The sequence below is a fragment of the Dermacentor variabilis genome, chromosome 7 (genome assembly GCF_050947875.1).
Source record: "Dermacentor variabilis isolate Ectoservices chromosome 7, ASM5094787v1, whole genome shotgun sequence".
Classification (NCBI taxonomy): Eukaryota; Metazoa; Arthropoda; class Arachnida; order Ixodida; family Ixodidae; genus Dermacentor; species Dermacentor variabilis.
The window spans coordinates 6,528,541-6,544,252 of record NC_134574.1 but is presented as its reverse complement, the minus strand read 5'-3'; positions in this window follow the sequence as shown (position 1 = coordinate 6,544,252).

The following is a 15,712-nucleotide window of genomic DNA, read 5'->3' as shown; positions in this document are numbered from 1 at the left end:
TTACTACTGTTGGATCACATTTACGCTTCCGGATTCTTTTCAGTCTCCGTTTCATATGAATAATTTCTCGCGTTATCCAAGGATTTCTTCGCCTTGTCCTCTTACGTTTCGTAGGTATATAAGTTTTTTCACAGTGAAAAATTTCCGCTTTAAATTTTAGCCATAAGTTCTCATCATCATCAGAAGGTTCAGCGTAAAAATCGTCTAAGTTCATTTCCAGGTAGTCAATAATGCTTTCATCGTTTACCCTGCAATAATTTTAATAACTATATGTGAATTTTTAGTGTTACTTTTTGCCAGGGTAAGATTAGGAAAATGAATTAGAATCAATTTATGGTCAGCTATTCCATCTTTCACCTTAACTTCAGTTTCTACTGTGCAGGAAATCAAAGCAAGGTCTAAATTATCAGAAACAAGCCCTTGGACGCGTGTCGGTTGCGTTACGCTTTGGGATAAAGAAAAACTTAACATGGTATCAAAAAGTCGTTCGCAGCTGTTTACTTCCCTATTGCTGACGGTCAGGTTATCCCAGTCAATTTCTGCGAAGTTGAAGTCGCAACAAGTACTAGTGTCGTCCGAGCATGCATTTTCTCGAGGAGGTAGTTGTGTAATTCCGTAAGGTAAGTTTCAGGTGCCCCAGGCTGTCTGTATACTCCACCTATTAGTAGAGGTGTGGTTTGAAATGGTGACTGTGCACCAGAGACTCTCGTGGTTAGGTATACCTTGTTCCACTTGGAACTTTAGACCATTCTTTATAGCGATGGCCACTCCGCCTCCACGGCTATCACGATCTCTGCGAATTAGGCCATAGTTTCCTGGAATTATTTCTGAGTCGTGGATAGAGGGATGAAGCCACGTCTCTGTAATCACTAAAACGTCAGGCAAGGTAAATATAGCTGGTAGCAAAGCTTCCATAGGAGCTCATACGTTCAAAACATGGTGGTCCATCGGCGGTTCATGGGGCTTAGCGCCATCTGTATGTGGTGGGAACACTTCCGGTGGAACAAAAAATAATGTGACGCCATGTCCGTTAAAAGCAGAAGTGACGTCATGTTGTTTTCGAAGGCGCGAAATTTGTTTTGTTGTCCTGCCTTTGGAGCTATATATTCAAATGCTCCGCCATTCGACTTGATGGGCGTTTCGAGCTTTCAGCGTGGAAAGCGATGCAGGAAAAGGCCAGCCGTACGGTTGTCGAAATCTCATCCGTGCCCAGAACATACTTGCTTTGAAGGCCGACGAAAGCTTTAGGTGTAGAGTGCTGATCCTATCGTCGGAGGCCATGCCCGTCGGCCAGCGCAGTCGCGCAAGAACAACTACATAATTATCTGGCGGTCGTAACTCATTACGTTTGACTAACAGATTAAGAAGCGATGAAGCTACCCGCGTCACTAAATTCAGACAAACTTCGACAAGCAAGAAAGCACAAACTGTGAGGGGGGCGTCTTTCAACAGGTGAACTTTACGAGTGCGCCTTTCTGCCCATTTCAAGACGTGCATTGTATTGCGAGTGATAGTGGCGTCAACGACCCCTGTAGCGATGGGGGCTGAAAACAAATGCATTCATTAATAATAATGAAATTAAGTAAACTTGTATTTTCTTAACTGTTCACGAATATATAAAATTGACTAGGAATTTTATTTTCGTTGAATGAATCTAACTTTGTCTCGGTTGAATTAAAAAACGCGTTTTTCTTTCCCAATGTTTGTTCCCTCCAAACATAGTCGCGCTTCAATCGCTGCTCCCATAACCCCCCATGCTGATGTCGGTGACAATCTGTACTGAACCGCTCTTTGCCCGATGCTTCGCGACCTAAATGAATCGACCTTGCGTCAGGTTCGTAAGCCAATAAAATCTCCTCTAGTTTATGTTTTGTTTACTATGCTTCGAGCGTTGAAACACAATAAAGAAAACGACGGTGTTCTTTCTTGGCATCATGCATTTGAACTATTACCCTCGTGACTAGTCATCTCAGAACGCGCTTGTTTAAGAGGTATCCTTTTTTTCTTCGTGCTTACCCCGTGCGTACAGCGTGTCATTTATTTTCAGCTTATCGAAAAGAAGCACAACTTTATCACCGCATGCTCGGTTTGGTTTTGAGGACTCCCATAACTTCCTGCGCGTTTCACGAACTGTAAATGAAAAATCCTCCAACACCGACAAGTCTGTGCCTTTGAGCTTTGAACAGTTGCGCAGAACTGTTCTTTTTTCGGCAAAATCAAGAACCGCAATATGACGGGTCGATGTCGATTATCTAATCTCTTGCCAACGTGATGGACGTGCTCCACACTCTTTACTTTTACTTTCAGCAAATTGTTGAAGATTTCGTTCTCGACATATTTCTTCAAAGATGCGGGACCTTCATCGCTACTTTCTGGAATACCATATATCACAATATTGTTCCGGCGGCTTCTGTTCTCTAAGTCGTCCATTTTACTTGATATATATGTGCGACTTGCTTTTGAACCGCACTAACAGTTGTTTCACACTTTTCAACTTTTTCTTTGCAGTCTTTGAGTGTTGCAAGCGTGTTCTCAATGAGAGACAGCCGTGTTTGGACTTCCCTGCATACCAATTTGAAGTTCAGTTTGGGAAGCCTTAATTTCTGTGACGGTATGCAAAATCTGTTGCAGAACATCAGAATCAGGATCAAGATTACCCTTTACATCAGAATCAGGACCTGGGTTTTCCTCTATGTCGCCACACATAATTAGGAATAAGTGAACCACGCAAAAGCTTCTATGAATACGTGGAATCGGCGATGGGTAGAGTGAAAACACTATACTAATGGGCGACTTTAATGCCAAGGTAGGCAAGAAGCAGGCTGGAGACAAGGCAGAGGGCGAATATGGCATAGGCACTAGGAATAGCAGGGGAGAGTTATTAGTAGAGTTTGCGGAACAGAATAATATGCGGATAATGAATATCTTCTTCCGCACCCCACAGGGGCGTCTGCGTCAGCAGGCGTTTGGTGTGTTGCGACACCACGTACCCGAGAACACGAGGGTTGGACCCTCCCGCGCGTAGCCGCGCGCGGCTTAGCCGTGTCCGGGGAAAAGGGGATTCTGGGGGTTGAGCCAATGCCAGGTGTTTGGACCTTTACGGGCCCCCGGCTGCGGCAACACACCTCTTTGGCCTCGGCTTCACGTAGACGGCACCCCCGGACTGACCCACCCGAGGGAAATCGGTAGTTGCCTTTTCCTGCTTCTCTCTCCCACTAGCCTTCGTCTTTCTCTCACTTATCATCTTTGCTATCTTCTCCTAGCTTCCGTTTACTTCCAATTTTTCCTGGCAGCAAGGGTTAACCTTGTGTGAATAACCAACCTAGGTTATCTCATATTTGGTTATAGTGATAACGTACAGCTGGCGTTTGCAGGACCTGTTTTTACAGTCCCTGCAACGTCCCCTTGTAGGGCTCCATGGTGGGTGGCAGGCGTTATTGCCGAAAATTACATTTTTTTATGGCAAGTTCCTTTCCGGCAATTCCTGATCGCCCTCACAAAAGAGGGCGCACCGAAGATGTATTCAAGTTCTTTGGTCGTCAAAGACCGAACTTCCCACGGTACCATGTCATCCACTCTGAAAAATCCGATAAACCAGTACGAAATATCTCCCCTTTTCTAGTTTCCAAGTCCTTAACAGATGTCCTTGGTCCAGGCTACAAGGTACCAAGGCTGGCAAGTGGTGATTTCCTGTTAGAACTGCATGATCAGAAACAATACGGAAAGTTGCCCAGTCTAGTGTCATTTGGGGATGTTCCATTGACAGTAACTCGTCACCGCACTCGGAACACCACCCGCGGCGTTGTGTCTGATGACGATTTGCTCCAGCTAACAGAGGCTGAGCTCTTGGAGGGCTTCAGTGAGCAGAACGTTGTCAATGTCAGAAGAATTAAGATGAGAAGGGATGGTAAAGAAATTCAAACGAAGCACCTAATACTCACATTCGGTTCAAGTATTCTGCCCGAGTCTGTAGAGGCCGGGTACATCAAGCTCCGTGTCAGACCGTATGTGCCGAATCCCCTAGGGTGTTTCAAATGCCAGCGTTTCGGCCACAGCTCGCAGAGCTGCCGAGGCCGCCAAACATGTGCGAAATGTAGTGCCCTTGAACACGCCACTGAAGCATGTAATAACTCTCCACTGTGTAAACTGTGACGGGGATCACGCCGCGTACTCGCGGTCGTGCCCCTCATGGAAGAAGGAAAGAGAAATTGTAACTATAAAAGTAAAAGAGAATATATATTTCAAAGAGGCACGAAGGCGGGTAGCATACCTGCCAAGGAAAAGCTTTGCCGAAGTGGCGCGTCAGGGGGCAGCGTCACAACGGCCTCCGGCGGCTGTCCGACCCACAAGCCGTGAGTCGGCAGTTACGCCATCTGCCCCCGCGGCGGTTGCAGCTAGCGCTGCTCCGTCTACCCAGCAGACGGGGCCACCGACCCCGAAGGTGGGCGCAGCCGAGGCTGCCTCACCCTCCCCCGCCCCTTCTAGCGCTGGCAACGGCCGGCGCAGCCAAATCCCGCAGAGAGCCCCATCGACCTCCGGCTGGTGGGTGCAGGGGTCTTGCCCTCCAAGGCGGGACTCTCTCGCGAAACATTTCGCTCGCAAGAGCACGTGTCCGGCGCCTCACAAGAGGCAATGGACACTACACCTATTCTCAAGGCGCACCAAGCGCCTAAGGAGCGGCGAGGCTCCCTCGAACGCTCCAGATAGGGCAGAACCCCCGTTACAGGGCCTCGAAAGAGCTCTGTAACCTAAGGCATCACCTCCCTTTCCGTACACACAGCACTTATTTACATTAAATATGGATACACAAATTATTCAATGGAACATCAGAGGTCTCCTTAGAAACCTTGATGATTTGCAAGAACTCATCCACAAACATAATCCAAAAGTGCTGTGTTTACAGGAAACACACTTAAAATCCAGACACACAAACTTTCTCCGTACGTATGTTACGTTTCGCAAAGATCGCGATGATGCCGTCGCATCATCGGGTGGTGTTGCGATTCTCACTCATAAAGGTATAGCATGTCAACCTTTACAGCTACGAACGCCCCTTGAAACAGTGGCGGTGCGTGTTGTTCTGCTAAACGAACTCATCACTGTTTGCTCGCTTTATATAACCCCACATTACAAATTAACTAAACATGAATTTCAGTCCTTTATAGATGAATTACCAGAACCTTATGTTGTTCTTGGCGACTTCAATGCACACAACTACCTGTGGGGCGACCCTCGTATAGATGTGCGAGGACGTCTTGTTGAACAGTTCCTTTTCTCTTCTGGTGCTTGTCTTCTGAATAAGAAGGAAGCAACATACTATTCTCTTGCAAACAGAACATTTTCTTAATAGATCTTAGCCTAGCCTCCCTGTCACTACTGTCTGAACTTGAATGGGAAGTTAACGACAATCCTTCCGGGAGCGTCCACCTCCCTCTACTACTAAGATCATATAAAGAAAACGAATGTCTACCACAGGCTCCTATGTGGAAAATCGATACAGCCGACTGGGAGAAATTCCGAACTCTCACCAGGATCTCATGGAATGACATGTCCTCTTTAGGAATTGATGCTGCCGTTCAGTATTTTACAGCCTTCATTATAGCTGCTACGCGCTTCCCCCACTGCAGAGAATCTTATCAATTTTAAGAAAGTAAAGTCCCAAGGCAGGAGAACCCGCAGACAGTCCAAAAGAGAAAGATGGCAGAACTTTTTATCGAGTATTAACTCTTCTACAGATGAGGCTAAAGTCTGGAACAGGGTAAATAGAATTAGAGGACGACCAACGTATTCACTCCCTCTGGTAAATACACAGGGCCATACACTGCAAGATCAGGCAGACTCACTTGGGGAACACTTTGAGAGCGTTTCAAGTTCCACCAATTATTCAAAATCCTTTCTCAAATATAAACAAATAGAAGAATGCAAGCCACTCATAAGAAAGTGCCAGCAGAACGAACCGTTCAACCGTCCTTTTAGTATTGCAGAGTTGAGAGCTGCCTTCAGCGCCTGCAAGAGCTCTGCACCGGGATCTGATAGAATCATGTATGAAATGCTCGAAAACTTACACAATGACACGCAAGATACACTACTTACACTTTTCAACACTATCTGGGGCGCAGGGTACCTTCCAACGGCATGGAAAGAAGCCATTGTGGTCCCTGTTTTGAAACAAGGGAAAGACCCTTCCTCAGTGGCAAGTTACCGCCCGATAGCCCTCACAAGTTGCATGTGTAAGGTATTTGAAAAAATGATAAACCGGCAACTCATCCATTTCCTTGAACAAAACAAAATGCTTGATCCCTATCAGTGTGGCTTCCGAGAAGGGCGCTCCACAACCGACCATCTTGTACGTATTGAAGGACATATCCGTGACGCGTTTGTACACAAACAGTTTTTCTTATCGATATTCCTCGACATGGAGAAGGCGTACGATACAGCATGGCGCTACGGAATCTTGAGAGATTTGTCAGAAATGGGCATTCACGGTAACATGCTAAACATAATAAAAAGCTACTTGTCCAATCGTACCTTCCGGGTAAAAGTCGGCAATGTGCTGTAACGTCCTTTTACACAAGAAACTGGTGTACCCCAGGGAGGCGTGCTCAGTTGCGCACTTTTTATTGTTAAGATGACAACGCTTCATGCTTCCTTACCACCGGCCATTTTTTACTCTGTCTATGTGGACGACATTCAAATAGGCTTCAAATCCTGTAACCTCGCAGTATGCGAGAGACAAGTACAGCATGGTTTGAACAAGGTGTCAGGGTGGGCAGAGAAAAATGGTTTTAAAATCAATACTCAAAACAGTTCTTGTGTTCTGTTTTCAAGAAAGAGAGGCCTGGTTCCGGATCCTTGCTTAGAAATGTGTGGACAACAGATACCTCCAAACAAACAGCACAAATTTCTAGGTGTTATGCTCGACAATAGACTGACTTTCCTCCCACACATTAAACATGTTAAAGAAAAATGTCTGAAAACAATGAACTTAATGAAACTCCTATCGCAGACTACGTGGGGTAGTGACAGGACGTGCTTAATGATACTCTATAAGAGCTTGATTCGGTCACGATTAGATTATGGTGCCGTGATCTATCATTCGGCCGCCCCGAGCGCGCTAAAGATGCTAGATGCTAAAGATGCTAAAGATGCTGTTCACCATCTAGGTATCCGTTTAGCCACGGGCGCTTTCAGAACAAGCCCGATTGAAAGCTTATATGCCGAATCGAATGAATGGTCTCTCCACCTACAGAGATTATACATCAGCTTTACATATCTCCTTAAAGTACGCTCTAATCCTGAACATCCACGTTTTGATACCGTTAACGAGATGACAGCTGCTACATCCTTGGCAGTGGCAGCTGATACAATGCTATATATCGTTCATGCAAGTTACAAAACACGCTCCAGAGATTGAATTCCAAATGCATTTCCGAGAACTCCAGCACAAATACTCCTGCACGGAGTTGTACGCAGACGCATCGAAGTCACACGACGGGGTGTCCTATGCAACCGTCGGTCCATCCTTCTCGAAAACCGATGTACTGAACCCGGAAACTAGTATCTTTACGGCTGAGGCTTACGCACTGCTGTCGGTCGTAAATCATATAAATAAACCAAAACTCCAGATATCAATTATATATATGGACTCCCTAAGTGCTGTGAAGACGCTAATGTCACCTTCTAAGCACAAAAATCCAGTAATCAATGAACTATATTCCGTCCTATGTAAAACGTATATATGTAACGAGCATGTCATCATATGCTGGGTGCCGGGTCATAGGGGCATCGAAGGCAATGTTCTGGCGGACCAGATGGCCACATCAATTGCATCGCATTCTGTAAATCCTACCGCTGCAGCCCCTGTCACAGATCTGAGGCCCTTGCGCAGAGAACTGCGAAACTACTGGCAACGCTCATGGCACACGGAAACAAATAATAAACTGCACGTAATAAAGCCACAATTAGGGTTCTGGCCTTCTGCAACAAAATCACGCCGCACAGATGTCCTATTCTGCCGTCTAAGTATAGGACACACATTTGGTACCCACAATTTTTTACTCACTGGAAATGAGCCTCCAACCTGTGGGAGATGCGGGGAGAGGCTGACCGTCCTCCATGTCCTCCTGGAGTGTCGAAAAGCCGAATCTGACAGAAAGAAACATTTTGCGTTAGCATATCGGCAGCACATTCCCCTTCGTCCTGTAATGTTACTCGGCCCAGAACCACTCTTTGACACTAACGCAGTCCTAGACTTCCTGAAAGATGTTGTGTTACATGTAATTAGCCCTGTACGTTCATACCGTCTCCTCTCTCCAGAGGGTGCCACTGTGATAGCTATTTCGTATAGCACATGCCTCTTGGCCCTTGCGTTTCAAGGGCTTTGGTGAGGCAGTAGTGCGCTTAGACAATTTTAGCATGTCGCATATTTTATATAATGCATCATTCTTTTTAATGCATTTTAGTGATCATAGTACATGTCATTATTCATTGCCATAATTTTATCACGTGAAATTTTTATGCAATTCATAAAAACTATTTTAGGCCTCTTTACAGCCACGTCACATTAAATTCACAGAGGCCATCAGACCACGACATATTCATTACCACTAGCTTGGCGCTCTTTGGCCATACCTGGCCCTTGCGCCATTAAACCTCAAACATCATCATCATCATTCTTCCGCAAGCGGATTAGCCGAAAGTGGACGTGGAGGAGCCCGAACCGCGAGACTAGAAATGAAATAGACTTCATACTCTGCGCTAACCCTGGAATCATACAAGATGTGGACGTGCTCGGGGAGGTGCGCTGCAGTGACCACAGGATGGTAAGAACTCGAATTAGCCTAGACCTGAGGAGGGAACGGAAGAAACTGGTACTAAGAAGCCGATCAATGAGTTAGCGGTAAGAGGGAAAATAGAGGAATTCTAAATCAAGCTACAGAACAGGTATTCGGCTTTACCTCAGGAAGAGGACCTTAGTGTTGAAGCAATGAACGACAATCTTGTGGGCATCATTAAAGAGTGTGCAATGGAAGTCGGTGGTAACTCCGTTAGGCAGGATACCAGTAAACTATCGCTGGAGACGAAAGATCTGATCAAGAAACGCCAATGTATGAAAGCCTCGAACCCTACAGCTAGAGTAGAACTGGCAGAACTTTCGAAGTTAATCAACAAGGGTAAGACAGCTGACATAAGGAAGTATAATATGGATAGAATTGAACATGCTCTCAGGAACGGAGGAAGCCTAAAAACAGTGAAGAAGAAACTAGGAATTGGCAAGAATCAGATGTATGCGTTAAGAGACAAAGCCGGCAATATCATTACTAATATGGATGAAATAGTTCAAGTGGCCGAAGAGTTCAATAGAGATTTATACTGTACCAGTGGCACCCACGACGATAATGGAAGAGAAAATAGTCTAGCGGAATTCTAAATCCCAAAGGTAAGGCCGGAAGAAGTAAAGAAAGCCTTGGGAGATATGCAAAGGGGGAAGGCAGCTGGGGAGGATCAGGTAACATCAGATTTGTTAAAGGATGGTGGGCAAATTGTTCTAGAGAAACTGGCCACCCTGTATTCGCAATGCCTCATGACCTCGAGCGTACCGGAATCTTGGAAGAACGCTAACATAAACCTAATCCATAAGAAAGGCGACGCCAAAGACTTGAAAAATTATAGACCGATCAGCTTACTGTCCGTTGCCTACAAACTATTTACTAAGGTAGTCGCAAATAGAATCAGGAACACCTTAGACTTCTGTCAAGCAAAGGACCAGGCAGGATTCCGTAATAGATCATATTCACACTATCAATCAGGTGATAGAGAAATGTGCGGCATATAACCAACCCTTACATATAACTTTCATTGATTACGAGAAAGCGTTTGACTCTGTCGAAATCTCAGCAGTCATGGAGGCATTACGGAATCAGGGTGTAGACGAGCCATATGTAAAAATACCGAAAGATATCTATAGCGGCTCCACAGCCACCGTAGTCCTCCATAAAGAAAGCAACAAAATCCCAATGAAGGAAGGCGTCAGGAAGGGAAATACGATCTCTCCAATGCTATTCACAGCGTGTTTACAGGAGGTATTCAGAGACCTGGATTGGGAAGAATTGGGGATAAAAGTTAATGGAGAATACCTTAGTAACTTGCGATTCGCTGATGATATTGCCTTGCTTAGTAACTCAGGGGACCAATTGCATTGCATGCTCACTGACCTGGAGAGGCAAAGCAGAAGAGGCGGTCTAAAAATGAATCTGCAGAGAACTAAAGTAATGTTTAACAGTCTCGGAAGAGAACAGCAATTCACAATAGGCAGCGACGCACTGGAAGTCGTAAGGGAATACCTCTACTTAGGGCAGGTAGTGACGGCGGATCCGGATCATGAGACGGAAATAATCAGAAGAATAAGAATGGGCTGGCGTGCGTTTGGCAGGCATTCTCAGATCATGAACAGCAGGTTGCCATTATCCCTCAAGAGAAAACTGTATAATAGCTGTGTCTTACCAGTACTCACCTACGAGGCAGAAACCTAGAGGCTTACGAAAAGGGTTCGACTCAAATTGAGGACGACGCAACGAGGTATGGAAAGAAGAAAGATAGGTGTAACGTTAAGGGATAAGAAAAAACCAGATTGTGTGTTAATGGGTGTTAACGCGAGTCAATGACATCTTAGTTGAAATCAAGAAAAAGAAATGGGCATGGGCAGGACATGTAATGAGGAGGGAAGATAACCGATGGTCATTAAGGGTTACGGAGTGGATCCCAAGGGAAGGGAAGCGTAGCAGGGGGCGGCAGAAAGTTAGGTGGGCGGATGAGATTAAGAAGTTTGCAGGAACGGCATGGCCACAATTAGTACATGACCGGGGTTGTTGGAGAAGTATGGGAGAGGCATTTGCCCTGCAGTGGGCGTAACCAGGCTGATTATGATGATGATGATGATGATGATGAACCATGCGAGACACATTCATACAACATGACCACAAACTGGCAGGGCTCGGCAACACCACCAGACATGTACAGCTGGTTCTAAAAATCTTCGTAAGACAATATTTTTCACCAACCTGTACATAGTTGAGCACGAAAGTTAGCATCGTGCGCCTTGCAATGCCACCGAGCCCACTAAAGGGTGGTAGCAGGCGTTCTCCCAATTTATGCACTTCCTCGGAGGTCGCTGGAGTCGCTCAAGATGGATCACGTTGGGCGTTGCCGAGTCAAACCGCAAGAGTGATATGGTTGCAACAGGGGCCAAGCCAACTTAATACGATGCTGTCGATGTCACAGACGCAGTGTGTCCGAAGGGAGCCGGAAAGGAGGCATCACCGCGCAAACCGGGTCCCAGGAATGCCTGTACATACTAGAGCACGAAAGTTAGCATCGTGCGCCTTGCGGTGCCACCGAGCCCACTCGTCGTAGTCAACGGTGCTGATACCTAAGTGGGGTGCTGCTCATGATGATGCAGGATAGCCAGCGTTCAGGATTCTTTGTGGCGAACAATCGAAGACCGGTCGCAGGTCCGAGTGATCCCTGTCAGTCCGAGCAGCGTCTGTACAAGAAGAAGAAATTGGTTTTTCATGGCGTCCTCGACGGCGCCACCAAGCCCACAGAAGTGGGCCTGCGCTTGCTGCGTCCTTTTGTACGCTCCCTCCGAGGCCGCTGCTGTCACTCGTTGACCGAATTGAGGGCGCAGGTGCGGCGTTGTGATCGTGCAAGATGCCAGGTGCACGGGCGGACAGATAGCAGTTGTCAGCCGCGTTGATAGCGCAGTGGGGTACTGCTCAGGATGTTACAGATTAGCCAGCGTTCGGGAATCATGGTACCGAACAATCCAAGACCGGTCGCAATTCCGAGTGGTCCCTGTCCGTCCGAGCAGCGTCTGCAAAGAAGATGAAAATGGTTTTTAATGTCGTCCATGACGGTTTCACCTAGCCCACTGAACAGGGCCGGCGCTTGCTGCGGCCTTTTGTACACTTTCTCCGATGTCGCTGCCATCACGGGTAGGCTGAAGGGACGGCGTTGTGTTCGTGTTCGATGTTTCGTCTACAGGCAGCATGACCTTCGTTGTCAGCCGTGCTGATAGCTTAGTGGGGTGCTGCTCATGATGGGGGGATGCAGGATAGCCAGCGTTCAGGAATCTTGGTGCCGAACAATCGAAGACCGGTCGCAGGTCCGACTGATCCCCATCAGTCCGAGCAACGCCTGTACAAGAAGAATGTGGTTTTTAATAGCGTCCTTGACGGCACCACCAAGCCCACTACAGAGCGCCTGCACTTGCTGCGGCCTTTTGTATGCTTTCTCCGATGTAGCTGCTGTCGCTGGTTCGCCGAAAGGATTGCGCAGTGCGGCGTTGTGATCGTGCTAGATGCTAGGTCTACGGGCGGTAAGATTGTCATTGTCATTCAGACTGGGAAACATAGCGCAAAAATTTTGACACAGGGACAAGCAGAACACAGGACGAGCGCTAACTTTCAACAATTGATTTATTGCAGCTGGTGAGTACGTATACATTCACTGGGACGCCACTGCAATAGAACACACTGAAGGGAAGGAGGAAAAGACAGTCATGTGACCATTATGCCCAAAATTTCAAGCTCTTTCCTTGATAAAAATATAGACGGCGTGCTAAGGCACTCGTCACCTGCTCTGGCTATCTCGGCTGCTTTCACAATTTCCCTCGTGATCTTATTCCTGTGGCGATAAACAACAACAGTTTCATTTCATTTCATTTTCATTTATTGTACCCTCAGGGCCGAAGCATTACAGAGGGGAGTGGCAAAAAAACATTTCTGTGAAAAGATACACTTATACATGCAGTTATATAATGTACCAATACAAATACTCTAATTAACAAGCAAATCAATACAAATCACCAAACTACAAAATAATGTAAAATGTGTAGGTGACACAGGTAAGCACAAGCAGAAGAGGAAAAAACGAGAAATAACATGAGGTAAAGAACTACTTAGTTACGGTTAAAGCATTTTTGAAATGTTGATGGTCGGTAATTTCTGCAGTAGTGTAGGAAGATGGTTCCGCTCTTCACAAGTCCAGGGAAAAAATGAATACTGAAAAGCAGAAGTCCTGCAAAAAGGAACGGCTACTTTATGTCGGTGGTCAATGCGTGATGATACGTACTGGGGAGGAAAGATGAAATCATCGTGTAGTGAATGGTGGTGAAATATGCGGTGAAAAAGACGCAAGCGATAAAACTTACGGCGAGATGCTAGTGATGGTAGTTCAAGGCTCGATTTCATATTAGTCACACTTGCGGTTCGAGCATAATTAGACATAATAAAACGTTCAGAGTTACTTTGAACCATTTCGAGTGAGTAGATTAGATTGTCATGGAAAGGGTCCCAAACAGAGGCGGCGTATTCCACCTTCGAACGAATCAGTGTTTTATAAAGTAAAAGTTTCAGAGCCTGAGGAGCGCGTGAGAAATTCCGGCGAAGGTATCCAAGTGTTTTGTTGGCGCTGGCGATTATGGATTCAATGTGATCATTCCAGGTTAGTTTTGAGGATATAGTGACGCCAAGATATCTATATGACGATACTACTTCTAACGGAAAGTTATCAAGATAATATGAAACATTTGCATTAGTAGATCTAGTTACACGCATAACTTTGCATTTTTAGTGTTTAATCCCATGCACCAAGTCTTACACCAAGCGGACACAGAATCAAGATCAGACTGTAGAATAGTAGTATTGTTAGGACTAGTTATTTCGCGAAATATTACACAGTAATCTGCAAACAAGTTGATATGGGAAGAGACGCAGGCAGGCAGGTCGTTAATGTAGATTAGAAATAGGAGAGGGCCAGGCACTGATCCTTGTGGTACTCCTGTGGAAACAGGACTCGGAGCAGAGTCAGTGTTATTAACAGACACAAACTGGGAACGATTTAGTAAAAAACATTCGAGCCATGCAAGCAGTTTGGAATCCAAATTTAGTAACTACAACTTATATAAAAGGAGATCATGGCATACTTTATCGAATGCTTTTGAAAAATCTAAAAGTATACAGTCAGCTAAAGAAGAGCGATCGAGGATGGTATGAAGACGGTGAGTGAAACATACAAGTTGAGTATCACACGAGAATGTTTTGCGGAAACCATGTTGTGAAGGCGAAAAAAATGAATTCGCTTCAAGAAAAGAAACAAGATTTGAAAATAGAATATGCTCGAAAATTTTACATGGAATGCTAGTTAGCGAAATGGGGCGATAATTTACAGGCGAGCGTTTATTGCCAGACTTGTGAAGCGGAACCACCCTTCCGATCTTCCAGTCAGTGGGGAGGGAACTGTTCTCTAGAAACTGTTGAAAAATTTTTGTTAATATAATTGATGAGTAACAGACTGTATTTATGAGAAACCTAGGATTAATGGAACCGTACCCAGGTGAGGAGGATGCTTTTAAATTTTTTATAGCTTTGACCATTCCACTGTAGTCAATTGTTATGGGAGACATTACTATAAATCCTAAAGGCTTAACATGAGGAAGCATTGTTTGTGTTGTTGTAGAGAAGTTGCTGACAAAGACTTCATTTAACACACGGGCACATTGCGCATCAGGTATAGCATTTCCTGCAGAATCAACAAGACTGATTGCGCTATCACTTTTAGGATGAAACACGCGCCAGAACTTTTTGGGATCGGATGTGAGCATTGACGGTAACGTGTTATTCAGAAAACTATCTTTAGCATTCTTCATGGCTGCTATGTACACGGCGGAAGCTTGTTCGTAGGCTGCCCAGCGGCCGTCTTCTGGGGACAGCATTTCTGAGCGGTATGTGCGTTTTTTCTTATTCGACAGCAATCTTATGTGGCGGTTGTACCGTGGTGCTTCAGCATTCGCAATTATCGTACGAGTAGGTATGTATTTATTTGTTAATTCTTGAACCTTAAATAAAAATAAATCCCAGTTTGATTTTACCGTTCGCTCTTCAAAACCATCGAGAAAACTGTCAAGAAAAGTGCAAAGTTCCTGGTTGATTAGTTCGAAATTCGCATTTTTATAATCTTTTATAACTTTCTTTCTGTTCTTGCATTTGGACGTGAAAGGTTAATGCGAAATGATAGAATAGAGTGGTCACTTATACCGGGCAGGTGAGTGACGTTAGAAATGTATTCAGGGTGTGTTGCTAGTACGAGATCAAGAATGTTTGCTGTTGATTCAGCTATTCTAGTTGGTTTCGTTGTCGATTGTGTTAAAGAAAATACAGCGCACATATCTAAAAAATCTCTTGCGAGTGAAGAAGGCGGATTTAGTGCACGTGGCTCACAGTCCCACGATACATTAGGGATGTTAAAATCCCCCATTAAGAAAAGCGGTAACCTCGGGAATTGACACACCACAGAATTAATCACATCGTGTAGTTCGTTAACGAAAATGGAATTGTGAGAAGGGTGGCGGTAACAGACACCAATAATTTTTTGTTTAGGAAATTCAGCGACAACCCAAACGGTTTCCAACTCACTTGGAATATGAATGCGGTACGATCGGAGTTCATTTGAGATGGCGAGCAATACACCACCGCCTGTCCGCGACCTTCGATCGCAGCGATATACAGAAAATTTATTAACTGATGAAAAAAGTTCATGATCCATTACCTCTGGCCGAAGCCAGGTTTCTGTGAATACGAGAATGCGTGCATTACAAGTATCAATAGCAGAGTTTAGACGGTCACGCTTATTAGACAGACTTCGAATGTTAGTA